The 13545-nt window shown below is 50.3% G+C and overlaps 1 protein-coding gene and 1 long non-coding RNA gene across 3 annotated transcripts in view; one reads left to right on the top strand and one right to left on the bottom strand.

The window, feature by feature from the left end:
• FAT2 (FAT atypical cadherin 2) overlaps positions 1-10640 on the bottom strand; it is a 57238-nt gene extending 46598 nt beyond the window's left edge. Inside the window, exon 1 of the mRNA XM_027682427.1 lies at positions 10463-10640. The gene's annotated coding sequence lies outside the window, so the exon portion shown is untranslated. The remainder of the gene's footprint in view (positions 1-10462) is intronic.
• The window catches only part of LOC113967120, a 58069-nt gene that overhangs the window by 19416 nt on the left and 25108 nt on the right, over positions 1-13545 (top strand). The gene's annotated exons all lie outside the window — the stretch shown is intronic.

The following is a 13545-nucleotide window of genomic DNA, read 5'->3' as shown; positions in this document are numbered from 1 at the left end:
CTTTTCTCCTTGACACACTGATGCCAACCATCCAGAAATCTCCCTGCTGTGGTCATTCCTTTCTGAAACAAATGGTCTGAAGCTGAAGCGAAACTACCAGGATTTGTAGAGAAATCAACACAATTCGGTTCTGACAAAATTCAGACCCATTTTTTTTATGACATCATTTCACACTTCTAGGAAATACAACATAATCCCGAATGCACAGCATATGAAAGAAAATCTTGGAGGGCAGGGATAGGTGACCCAGAAAGGCATGTGGTTCCTTCTGAGAAGCTGAAAACCATGTTCTTAAAAGCTCTGCTTGTTGCTTGTTACTTAACAGTGCTTCAGAGTTCTGCAGCGTGTAGGGACTTGCCTAGAGCTGCTCCCTTCCAACATTTTCAACTGCTGAACTTGGGAAGAAGATGTAGGAATGCTGCGTGCGCGCGTGTCTGCGAGGGCTGTGGAGCAGGATAAGTTACAGGCAATTCAGCGTGGAATAAGAACAGCAGAATAAAACAGCAACAAAAACCAGTGATATTCCACGAACAACAGACTTAATGAAGCTGATTGCTTTGTATCTGGGCTAATTGACTTTTTAATTGAATTGTACTGAAACGGCAATGTGAACTCATCTCTTGTAAGACATCAGAGAACCCACAAAGCAGAGACGTTATGAACTCCACAACCACAAGAAAAGCTGGAGCTAGAGCACATGCCTTCTTGGGCACCAGCAATTCAATATGGGAGGATAACCTTGAGCAAGGAGTGGGTTTTCTGGCGTTTAACAAGATGCAAACCTTCTTCTGAATCTCTCCTGGAATGTACTTAAACTCACTCTCGCCTGTATATTTCCTAAGATCTAAGAAGGGCTGCACTTACATTGCTGTTTTTCCCTCTGTGGGGGTATTAGCAGGGTTTTACTCCTCTGTCCAGGTAACTATTTGGCAAAACCTGTTGTGACCTCATATTTCTGAGAGCTTTGCTCTCAATTACAAGCTGGGCTGAAAGCAATCAATGGCTTCAGCAGTTATTATGAGGGATGGACAGTGACTACGCATCTGGGGCATGAGGCAGAAGCCTCATTTCCTCTGGAAATTATCTGAAACTTTGAAAGGCACGGACAAAACTTAGGGATAATTGTTTAGGAGGCATCACCATCAGCTTTGGAAGTCTAAGAGTTTCTCTTTGTGTCAGGACCATCCTCAAAGCCTGAACAACAGCACAGAGAGTCTATCATGTCCCCTGACAGCACTTGCATGTGCTCTGAGATGTATTTCACCACCTTTCATATTCCACACGCATCTGGTTGGACAATTTCTATACCAATCAATATTGCTGGAAATCCTATCACTGTTTGAGCAGTTCCACACAAGCCCATGTTTGTTGTCTCTTATTTTAAATCCTTTGACAAAAGAATGAGATGAAGAGGGTTGCAGTCACCAGTGTCCTTCAGGAGCTGACCTACTCCAGTTTAGTGTCCTGGGGCTTCCTGGACAGTTCACAACCTCCCACCCTGGGCCTGGAAACCATCACCTACTACTCCTAACCTGAAGTGTAGTAGGCTATGCAGGGAAGCAACAATGCACTGGAGGCCTTGTTTCAGCTTTGGCTCAGCTCCAGGAAAGCCCCGCTGGGACTGACCCTGGAAGGCAACAGTAACGGACTAGCAGAAACGAAGTGGGTTTCTATGACTTTTGCTCTGTGGGTGGGAAAGCTGTATATAGTGTCAAAACAGCAAAAAAATCAATTTAAGAGCCCTTAAAAGCCCAGTTGTAGGTGGCTACCAAGGAGGGGCAGCGCTTGCAAGCTCAAGGGTCCTTGCAATGGAGTTCAAGGATCTCCATACTGAAACTGGGTGAAATCACCTGCCTGCAACAGATTTTTTGTATAGACTTAAGAGAACCATTTCTCCTGTTTTTCTGAGCTGTGCTACCCCCGACCCTGTGCTGACAATAATTAGTGCACGATCCATGGCATCCATGGCAAAGGGCCATACCCACTTCAGGGCTGCCAGATCAGCAGCAAGCCTATAACACTTGAACACTCTCACCAGCTTCTGGTCTCTCATCTCATGGCATCAGTTATTTCTGCTCCTGAGAGCTCTCCACTTCTCTCTTTCGTGGCTCTCCTGGGCACAGATGCCTTCCTGGAGCTGGTTGCACATGGGCAGGCAGACGTGTTGGAGAAAGATCATCGGTGGGATGGAGTGCGGAAGGTAAGGCACACTCCCGACTGAGGGAAATACCAGGGCATCATTATGTGGTGATTCAACCTCCTTTCCTAATCACCAGGCGAGGATCAGAGAGCCTGGAGGGGCTTCGCCCTCAGCTCTGTAGATGCAAACTCCCCACAAAGCGAGTAAACAGTCGGTGTATCTCTAATCAGAGCATAAGCGCGCGTCTAAATTTAACATCCAAATTGTGATCCTCTGTCAAAGACATGCCCAAATCTGTTGGTTTGAAATGAAGGAACAAACACAGTGCTGAGATCCAAAGTGTGTGCGTGGGGAGGCTGTGGAGAGAGGTGATTTGGGGGGACTGGTGCAGGACAAGGCTATTCTGGCCAGCTGGGGCATGGTCCGGGGGGTCCTCTGGGGGGTCTTGCAGGGGTCTCCTGCAACGTGTGGGCTGCTGTGTTTGTTGGCCATATTGCAGAAAAGTGCTGCAGCCTGCCAGGAAACAGGTGTGGCCCCAACCCCACCTTTTGATTCCCTTCAAGAGGAGCATTTAAAAACAATAAAAACCCAAAACACAAAACAAAGCGAGTACTGAGTGCACTGTGAGCAGCATTCTCCTCACAAGCTGTGGTGGGGGCTTGGCCCAAAGTTTTGAGATGAGAAGATTAAAGAAAAATCATTATTTTCATTGAAAAATAAGAACAACTGTTCCCTTATTACTCTTTTACCAGCATGTATCCCAAGTTCTCCTTCTTCCTCTTCCTTTCTCTGTTTCTTTCTTCCCCCACCTCCCTCCATTTTCTCTCCCTCTTTTTCTCACTACAAGAAACAGTCTCAACCATCCCCAAACACATCAACTTCTTTGTCAGAGCCTATAAGACCCTGGAGCTCAGGGAAAGGAGATGAGATTGGTTGTTCAAGTAATCTGTGATAGGGCAGTTTAATGGTGGGTCTGAATTTCAGTGGTCATTGGGGAATAGAGACAGAGAGCAAAGGGAGGAAATCCTATAAGATGGTGGGTACAAGGCTTTGGGAAAGTGAATAAGAGATGAGACACTATCTTCTCCTGGTCTGGGTGGTAGCTGAGCAGAAGGGGTTCAGCTACAATTGGGACAATACCCTTACAGCTGCCTGCCAAATTGGATCAACCAGAAAGCCACCCCTGGGTTTCAGTGTTGGAAAGTCACAGAGTTTAATGCACGCTTTGCTGAGCCACGTCTGTGAGATGTTTTGCTACTGAAATAACAGGAGTACACCCTGCATGGGGGCTGGGCTACTGGGTTAATGTTTGCCCTCTCCTCTGCCACAGCGACGCTGGTGGGAATTGGATCCTTTTCCATTTGGTGAGTTCCCTGATGGCCGCTCACAGTCAGCCCTACGGGGTTTGAATTCCCTGTGGAGATGGGAATTTTCTGAACTGTTTTCTTAAGAGACTTTGAAGAAACAAACAAACAAAACCATCCCATCCTTGGAGATCCTGCTCCTGCATTCTGTTGTGCAGTCTCTGCTTGGTTTTGCAGCGAAGCAGAAGAAATACATCCTGGAGGTACTATTCAAAGCCAGAAAACTAATGAAAAGAGCCCCTGAAGTTATGGCGTTTCCTTCCTCAGTGTATCTCGGGGTTTTCCAGCGCCTGTGGATGGTTTTCTTAGGGCTGATGTTTGCAGAACTGCTTGCACCAGCCTGCTTGGGGGCTCTGTTAGTGTGGGTGCAGCTTTTTGCTGGACTTGCAGATTCCAACCAGGCACAGTTGGGCTGTTCCTTCCCCATCTCAACCTTCCAATCTCTCTGAATGGCTTGGATAGACTCTTGGAAATTGTTTCCAGGTTGCTGGACAGCCTGGAGCAAGGCGACTGATCATGTAGAACCTGGTGCGTGTGGCTTTTACAACCAAGGTCTGCCCTTGCTTGGAGAGTCCCGTGAAATGTTGCTCCTGTCAGACAGAGAGTGGCTGTGGAGCAGTGCCAGACCCTGCGCCGTAATCATTTCATGGTTCGGCTCCATTCCTGGGGTAAAGTGGCTGTGTGCTGATGGGGTGGGCTGTACCAACAGCTTCCCAGTTGCAGACCCATGGAAAACCGTGGAATTAATGAGTCTCATGTTGGTATGTGGAGCAGCGACTCTTCCTTGGACTGCTCAGCATGTCAGGGGGTCACACACACATCCCCGAGCAGAACAGGTACAATCCTAAAGCACCACAGAGATGTTCCTTCCATCATCTGCCAGCTGGGTCAGGCAGGTGCTTTAACCCTGAGGAGTTTGGGTACCTGGGGAGCTTGGACTGGCAGCCACTAAGGGGTGTTGGAGGAACAGAGAGACTCTCTCGAAGGAGTCTGTGGGAAGCCTGTGAGACATTGACTTGTGTGGGCCAATCTAGGCCCCAGGTTGGTAGATCTGGTGCTGAGACACCTTTTTCTGTAGTCAGGCTGTATTGCTGCAGGGGTTGGTAAAAATGCTTCTCTCTTGAGACAGGACAGCCTTCCCTGGGCCTGCTCTGCTGCGGCCAGTGGACCTGAGGGGTCCTGCCAGGATCACCATTCAGGGCTGACAGTGGGAGCACGGTGAGATGCTGTCCCTTGAGCGGTGCAAGACATGGACTGGCTGAGCAGGAGAGCAGAGAGACAGATGGCCTTCCACGTGGGAAGGGTGGTTGGGAAGGCTTCAGTTACTGTGATGTCCAACTCCACCTTCTCCCATACAGCTGGATGCTTTTGCCGCCTTTGTTACTGTGCCAGATTTCACAAGTTGGATGCTCAGATGCATTCTGGCTCTAAAGGCCCCTTGCTCCATGACACCTTACTGCAGCCTCCTCCAGACAGCCACTCACTCACTTCCCCCCTCAGACATCTCACCCATCACCCCATCCCTGGGGCTTTGGCTGGGTCCTGCTGCTCTACCTGCTCCCTTGTTTGACCCTTCACCGGAGCAAACAGGTGCTATGTGTCTTTGCCTCCAAGCCATCCTCCGTCCATGAGTCAAGGCATCACCTTGTATGCAAAGCCAAAGGCTTTCTCTTGCCACCCTTCCACCTGTGACTGGCACTTCTGTCCACTGCTCTGTGAGGAACCCAGGGAGAGATGGATTTCGTACTGCTGCCAACACCTAATCCTGGCTCAGATATGTCACCTCGCTGAGGCTTCTCTGTCATTGTTGTAAGCTCATCTGTTAGACACCCAGGAGAACTTGAACAGGCTTGAACTCTCTGTAGAGTTGTAAGGGTCAGTGATCTGTATCTGTCTTGGCATTGCAACATCACTCTAGAGCAAGAGTTAGTTGAGCAGCTCCAGAGCTGTGGAGGTGTATCTAGGGAACCTTGCAGTGCCAACTGCCTTGCTGCTGGTTCCTGTTCCAGGGAAAGTGTGACATCAGGGAGGTGGACTTGCTTGTGCCAAGGGCAGGGGAAGCATCCTTACACATTATTCCTAATCCCTTTCCTCTGCTCTCTTCAGTTATGGCAGCAATGGGGTAAATCCTGTCTGTGATCCAGAAGCTGCCACTGCACAGGTAACCAGGGAGGTGTTGAGGGATGGACAAGGACAGCCCAGAGATGCAGAGGAAACAGCAGATCCCACTGGTGGCTCTCATGGGAACGGGGTACTGGCTGCCTGGGACAAGAAACAGCCCTGGGGGCTGGACAGGGTAGTACCAGTGGGAAGGGGGCTTGGCAGGAGCTGCTCACCAGGCAGGGTGTGAGGAGCCCTGGGGCTGGGCATCACAGTGCAGCTGCCCAAACATGTTGGCATGAGAGCCAGCTGGAGCGTGTCAGGTATTCACGTGAGCGTGCCCCAACTCTGCTGCTGCTGGGACTGTGCACCTCTCACCCCGTGATTCAGCTCCCACAGAGGTTGTTAGCACCAAGGACCACATACGTTGGTCACTGCAAACTAGCTGGCCCAGCAGGTGTGCCATGACCATCAGGATGTGAGAGCCCATAAGGAATCCTGGGCCCTTTCTTGGTTGCTTTCTCCTGCCAAAACTCATACCGAGTCTTTCACATTTTCCTTACGCTTGGGATGCAAGTTATCTTGCACTGATAATCATTGCCCTGTTGGCAGACTGCTGAGGGAAGCTGGTTTGTGGGACCACATTGTCAATCCTCCCTGCTAGCTTTTAGATCCACTGGCCAATTTTAGCCGAATTTAACCAGATACATAAAGACTTGAAAGGAGTTAGGTTTGCACAAGCTTGTGAAAAGTAGCAAGAGAGAGGAGAGAAATCCAAATTAGGACTCCCAGCTGGAAGAAAAGGCTCTAATGTGAGCCCAACCCGATTATTAGACATCAGAGAATCCACACAAGAGGGAGCGCCGCAGGCAACCAAGCTTCATGAGTTCTGCTGCTCGCAAAACAGCTGTTTACTTAGGTGCTGCAAAGCCTGTGAGATTTTTCTGAGGCCCCAACACACAACTCCCACCAGAGCTGTGAATCCAAATTGGGCTCAGTTCACCCCAGTGTGGAGAGAGAAGCAGCTCTGTCCAGTGTTGAAAGGGCTCTGACCCTGAGCTGTCTGACCGTGTGAGTCCTCATCCTCACCTTAACTCAACCTGGATGTTTGTGATGAGGACACTGGCCTCACCACCTGAGTGCTGGTAGTCCTCTGATGCCCTTTCTGTGATTCCCTGTGGGGAACATGCATGTCATCCTACAAGTGGTAAAATTTGTTGGGAAGGAGCCCAAGAGCATCTTGGCATGAAGAGCTGTGTGAGGGACCTTGTGCCCCGCTGGATGCAAGTGAGGAGCCCCAGCACCCAGCAGGACACAGACTGCTCAGCTTCTGCCTGCCCTGCAGCACAGCCCTGGCCACTGTGCCTCCCCTCTCACCTTTTCTCTCCTACCAGGCAATTCTCATTCACCCACAGACCTGTCCCTGCACTGATACCACGATCCTCTCATTCCCCTGCCCAGCACCCTGCTGGTCTTTCCCTTCTGGTGCCCGAAGGTGAGCACGGAGAGCAGCTTTCCGCTCTGCCTGCAGTCGCTCTCGCTCTGTTACCATCTGTCCGCCTTGCACTGCTCCTTCCCATCCCTCTCCTGTGTTTGGAGGCACCGTTAAGGACACAGCGAATGAATGAGACAATCGGGGCATGATCCTCCCTTGTAAAAGGATGGCTGTCCAGGACGCCAGCAGCTGTGCCACAAAAATTCCCTGCAGCAGACATTTATTGAATGCAAAGAGAGACCTGCAAGCTGATAGAAAACCTTCAGCTCTCAGACCTGCCCACAGCAGCTCACCTCCCGTGCTGCGTCCACACTGTCAGACAAGCTGATGCAAGGCCAGCCCCTGACCTACGGAGCTCAGGGTTTCATTGCAGAAAAGATTAACCCCCCGGACAGGCATGTTTGCCCAGGCTGGTCTCATTGCCACAGTGTGTCCTTGTCAGCTCTCATTATGCTCCCAGCACAAGTCAATACCTCCTGCTCTGGACACTCTGCTTGAAACACATTTCTGAAAGCTCCTGCCATTGCAGCACCTCTGTGGAATCAGCAGCTGTGCACGGACACTGCTTGGAGCACCTGTGACAACCAGATACCGGGCATGGCACACAATGTCCCTGTCAACCTGAGCCATATGGAGTATCTATTCACGGCATAACCAGGCTGCCTGACTCACAGCATCTATCCAAGGTGCAACCTAGTCAGCCCAAAATAGTCCCACAATGTAAGAGCATCCAAACAGCCATGCTTGGCCATCTCTCTATATTGTCTCTCCCAAAATGGTCAGTTTTGATTGCTTAGTGGGGGAGCATAAGAAACAAGGCATGTGTAACTTGCTCCTTCTCCTACTTTTCAGCATCAACGCAAGTACATGGTTGTTTTTTGGCTGTTGCATTTACTAACTTCCACTGGAGCTATCCGTCCCAAATGGATCAAAACCTCGTTTGAAGCCAAACACACTTTTGGTCTCTGCAATATCCTGTGGCAATTTGTTCCAGTATGCCCTCTTCCTTTAGTTTGTTTCAACTCTACTGCTTGTTCGTTTCTGAGCTACAAACCTTCCTAGCAGCCCTTGCAGCCTGCCCCTCCCCAGAGCTCCTACTTCCAAGAATTAGGGAAGAAAGTTTCTTTGCTAATAAACCAGTACCTGCCCCATTGCCAAGGAGAAAGTGTGGTTAGAGGAAAAATTGCTTGCTCAGCAAATCAGCTTTTTGAGAGACAATGGAGCATCAGTTTTGCCAACCCAGTTTAGAAAAAATAAAAAGAACTAAGGGGTATTTGATCCCCTTATGTTTGTCCATGATACAGAAGGAAGCCCAATGCTGCTCAGGGTGCAGCTGCACTCGCATACTCCACACGGGGCAAAAAACAAAGCGAGGTGCAGGGAGCAGGGAATGCCATTGCTGCAGCATGGAGGGAGCTGGAACGATCCTCTAGGACTTGCCTTGGAGCAGTTGGCAGGAGTGCAGGATGCAAAATGCATTAGTTTCTAACAGATGTTTGATTCCAGGTGTTATGCCTCCTTTGAACTCTCCCTTCGTACATGAATGGTGCTTGTTTGTTTGGAGGGCTGGGAGATGCACCGGTTTGAGAACATTAGGATTTGAAATACATCCGTGGTGTGAGCTGTAGCTGAGGGAAAGGCTCGGGAGAAGGGCAGATCCTGCTGCGCTCTCCCCTCCGCAGGCAGGGCGGTTGGGCTCACTTTTGGAATGTTATGGAGAATGTTAGAGCACAACAGGCAGATGGGGAGAAGGAGAGACTGAACTCCCTGGCTGGGTTAGAGACCCTGCTCAGACCCTCAGGAACTGCAGCCCCTTATCAGACAGGCAGATGTCCCTGAACTGTTCCCGGTGAGGGGAGGTGTGCTGCACATTAGGAGATGATAAAGGTACACAATACCAAGCCCAGAGACTTTGCTGTCCCGAATACCGAGACAGCCCAGCCTTCCTCAGGAGCCCCATACAGACTGTTTGCTTTCCATCCCAAGGCTCTGATAACCTCCCAGGTCTGTCTAGCTGACAGCCCGGAGAGCCGTGGCAGCTCCCTACACATCCCCTGCCCGCTCTTTGCCCCTCTGAGTGCCGGAACAGAGGAAGCAGAGGGATCCAAGTCCTACTGCCTGGATCCTGGGCAAAGCCCTGTTGGCCACAGCCCTGCTTGCCCAGTAGAGCCTGCCCGGCTCCAGCCACCACACAACCTGAGTTTCCACACATCCTGGAAACTCTCAGACCTTCGCAGCCACAAACCCAAAGGAGCAACAGCTTCTTTTAAGGGTTTTCCCTGAAGCAACCCCTGTCGGCTAACAGCTGATCTTTGCCCCTCTGGAGTGCTGTGCTCCACCGAGTCTGCCTTTAATTCCCCGGGAGGCTGATTAGCTGATAACTGCAGTTTGGAAGGGCGCTGTTGGCTCCAAGTGCCCAAGCCTCCCTCCCTGTATTTCCACCTCTTTTCTCAGTGCTGCACATGTACACAGGAAATAATTCCTCCATGCCCTGAACTGGGACTGGGCTTGCTCTGGGATTCCATCTTATTTTGTCATAAGGCACCTGATAGTGAACGAAGGTGATGAGATACAAACACACACACACATTTCATGCGCTCCCACGTGAAGTGGGGACGGTGGCTCTGGCTTCAGCTCCCCAGCTCTGCTGCCTGTCCCCCCTAAGGGGGACAAGGGTAGGCTTGGAGCTCTCACCTGCGCATGCAGGGAAGCAGGGGCTGGGAAACGCCAGCACTGTGACTACACTCAGGGATCCCCAAGGCACAGCCCAATTCCAGGTGACACTGAAAGCGGCTTAATGGGGAATGCGGGGACAGAGCTGGGAGCAGTATTGCCTCACCCCGATAAGTGAGGCTGTACATGGCCAACAGCTGAGCCTACAGCCGGACGCCATCAGTGCTCCTGCCCCAGCTCATCCACTTCTTCCAACACAAGCCTGCTCCCTGCAGAAATCCTGCCCCGTTCAGACACCTGGAGTGCTTCTCTGTTCAACCCCTCCACACCTGCCTTGCTCTGCAACGTCACTTTTGCCTTTGATACCTGGAGCCCACCTGCTTGCACTGGCTGCAGCCTGCTAAAGATTCCCAGCTAAGACCAGATGCAAACTCAGTGCAAACACGGGTGAAGCTTTTCCAGACTCCTTCCATAACCTTCCTGCCAGAAGGAAGGAAGAGGTGAAGGGCTCTCCCTCTGCATCCCAAAGCTCTCTCTGTAGGATAAGGCTGTTTCCAGCAAAAGTTACTCACATGCAAAAGAAGTTTCCTGACTAAATCTCTGCATCCTCCATGCCTCCCTCCATCCATGCTGTACAGACTGCTCCCTGAGTCATTTCAGCTTCCCACACCGGCGAGCAGCGTGCCTTACCTGTTGCAACAGGAGAGACCTCTCCTGAAGTTCACTGCCTCTCTGCTCCCTCCGCTGGAAATCCTCTCCCGCAGCAGCACGTGGCTGGCTGCTGGGGGTCCATGGTGCTTGCAGATCAGAGGAGAGGGCTCCGACAAACTCCCGCAAGAAGGGATTTTCCTGGCTGAAACTCCGGCAGCACCGGCCGGGAGCAGCAAGGGAGAAAGTTGCAGGGGGTGGAACTCCCTCGCTGAAGAACCAGCCCTTCCGTGACGGGCTGGAGGTGGAGGAACAGGAGAGGCATCGCCCTCTCCCTCGCTGGAGAAGTGAAGTTGTGTGTGCGCGCGTGTGTCTGTCAGAGCTGGGCAAGGACCCAAGCCTTAGAGCCAAATAATTGCAGAGCTTTTCACTGTTAGATTACCTAGTATTGCCATGAAATCCAGGACCTCAACTGCAGGAGGGGAGGGGGGGGAGGTTGGAATATGTCAGGTAAATCCCTCCAACACACCTGAAAAAACCCAAAGATTGTTTTTTAACTAGCTGCCAGGTGGGTGTTGTAAGGAGGGATGGGGAGAAGGGGGTGGGGGAAACCTGAATCTGCCCTCAGAGCAGCTGCGTGAGGAGAGGCACTTTGAAGGTTGTTGTTGTTTGTGTTGGGGGAGCCCCCAGAAACCCCGGCTGCTGCCAATAAGCCCCAGGGTGCTCAGTGCTGCACAGGCAGAGGATGAAAAGGTGGTCCCTGTCCTGAAAAGGCGGGAGGCAGCCAGGGGAGATGGCAGCATAGGGAGACCAAATAATGCATGGGAGCTTTAGGGGGTTTTTCTTGGTCCAGAAAGAGCATCCTGACTCTGGGGGTGTTCTTCAGGGCTGGACCAAAGTGAAACGACATGGACCCTGATGAGGGTGGCTTCAGTCCTCCTTCGTTCCAGTCTCCTTCCCTCTCCCCTCCTCTTTGCACCCCAACCCCCAGTAAATACTAACATACCCCCTTTGGATTGCAATGAGGTTTGAACAGATACAGGGGTAGGTCTTAATGTTCAGGTTTAGGTGAAGTTTCCCCTGCCTCCATTGTGTTTTTGCAGAGGAAATTACCAGAAAGCTTTCTGTATGGTTTTAGGAAAACAAAACCAAGTAAAGAATATGGAAACTGGACAGTTTTAACTTTAAACTGCATAGGTGCCCAGCTACTCCTTGTGAGGCTGCGTGGACACTGATGGCAGCGAGCACAGGAGTGAGTGGAGAAGAGAGACAGAGCCCATTAACATCCCGTTTGAGGAGGAGTGGTTTGTGCAAACCTGCACCTTACTGGTCACTAGGAAATCCCCCGGGACAGCAGGCTATGGATCTTCTGGCCACACATTACAGCCTCAACTGAAACCTGTCTCAAACTAGATGCTATCAAATGAAATCACACAACTCCAATCCATGGGAAAATCTATGTGATTTCATGGTGCAAATCCAAAAAGATGTGATGAAGTTGACCCATGATATATTGGACTGTTTAGGGTTGTTTGTGGAGGTGAGTGAGAGTAATATGGTAAATTCATCAGAAAATGCAGTTTTGCTGGAATTAAAATTGGTCAGGAATTTAGATTAAATCTAAGGAACAGTTTGTACCAGGAATGAGAGAGGAAATGTGCACAGTGTGGTAAGACTGAATGATCTCCCTGGGGTCACCACGGGACAGTGTAGGGTTGGGAACTCTACTACCTTTTATGCTAGTGTTCATGTTGGGTGCTCTGCTCACAGCATCCTAATGCCACTTCGAAAATGATTTCAAGCCCGTTAAGGCCAAGAAATAGTTTGAATTGAATGAATTGAATGGGAAGAAGGCAGAAATCCAGTTGGATTTACACTTGCAGCTTGTCCATTTTTCCAGCTGGTTTATTCAGATGATTTGCAGGGGAACGTGCAGTGAAGTTTTGAGGAATCTAAAAGTGACAGTAGAGGTAATAGTACTTTGATATTGCAAATCAGCTCTTCTTTAAGATGTCTCATGAGAGGAGGCCAGGTGATCAGTCATTAATGGCAATGGGAGGCGCATTTGGGATGAATGAAAGGAAAAGTTCCTTCATGCAGCTGCGTGTCTCGCAGCCGTGGAAGGCGAGAAAATCAGGTACTGGTGGCTGGATTTCAGTGGGGCTGACGCAGAGCTCGGAACAATACTTGTATTATATTTAGACATACCAAGGTACAAGTGAGCAAACCTCTGGCTTCAGGGCATCAGCTGATTGCTACAAGAACCAGCATTTCCCTGCGTTTGGAGCCTTTCACAACTGGCCAGGTGCCTTGTTCCTTTTGCTTGTGTCTGGAGCAGTGAGGGCTCCTGGAGACACTGGATTTGGGGACTTGGTCTCATCTGGTGTAGCAAGGTGTGAACCCTCAGCTAGTGCTGATCTCAGCAAGGCAAGGCAATACCGAGTGTACCAGATGGTTTAATAATAAGAAATGTTGCCTTTCCTAATAGATCACCGCAGTGGGGTGAGCAGCAATCTAGCTATGGGGAAGAGACCCCAAAATCTGATATTATATTATTCTTATGTCATATTAATAGTTAGCTAGGACACTAAGATGGACTCTTGCCTTCCATACAAAGGCAAAGATGGTCTCTGAGGGCCCATTTGGATTGGTTACTATCTCAATGATCCAGGAAGGACAAGAAGCACACGAGAACTTCTCCAGAGGTCCAGAGAAGCTGTTAATTCTGTATCAGTGGTGGGTGAGAGCCTGGGACTGGTGAAAACTTTCTGGCTCTGCCTCCTTAGCTCTCCTGCTTAACTTGAAATCAGGCTGGGTTGGGAAAAAAAGTGTTGTGTTTATCCCAACAAGCAACTCCTGCTCCTGCAGAAAGGGGTGGGTTGCAGAATTACCTGTGGTTGCAAGCAGAGAGGATTGGGCTGGCTTAGGGAACTGTGCCAGGAGGAAAGAAAGAAGATGGAGCTGTGCATGATGCCTGGCTTTGCCCTGAGTCTTTCTTCACACTGCTCAGGCAGTCGGTCAAACAAGCCAGCAAAAGCTCCGTAAACTGGTGTCAACATTTCATGCCACCATGTCCCACTGTCGGGATCTCACGCCATCAGATGCAATGGGACCTTTTCCAGGGT

The sequence above is a fragment of the Neopelma chrysocephalum genome, unplaced genomic scaffold, assembly GCF_003984885.1.
Source record: "Neopelma chrysocephalum unplaced genomic scaffold, ASM398488v2 Primary Assembly neopelma1_63, whole genome shotgun sequence".
NCBI classification, from domain to species: domain Eukaryota; kingdom Metazoa; phylum Chordata; class Aves; order Passeriformes; family Pipridae; genus Neopelma; species Neopelma chrysocephalum.
The sequence above is the reverse complement of the archived record's forward strand: the minus strand, read 5'-3'. Positions and strand labels throughout refer to the sequence as shown.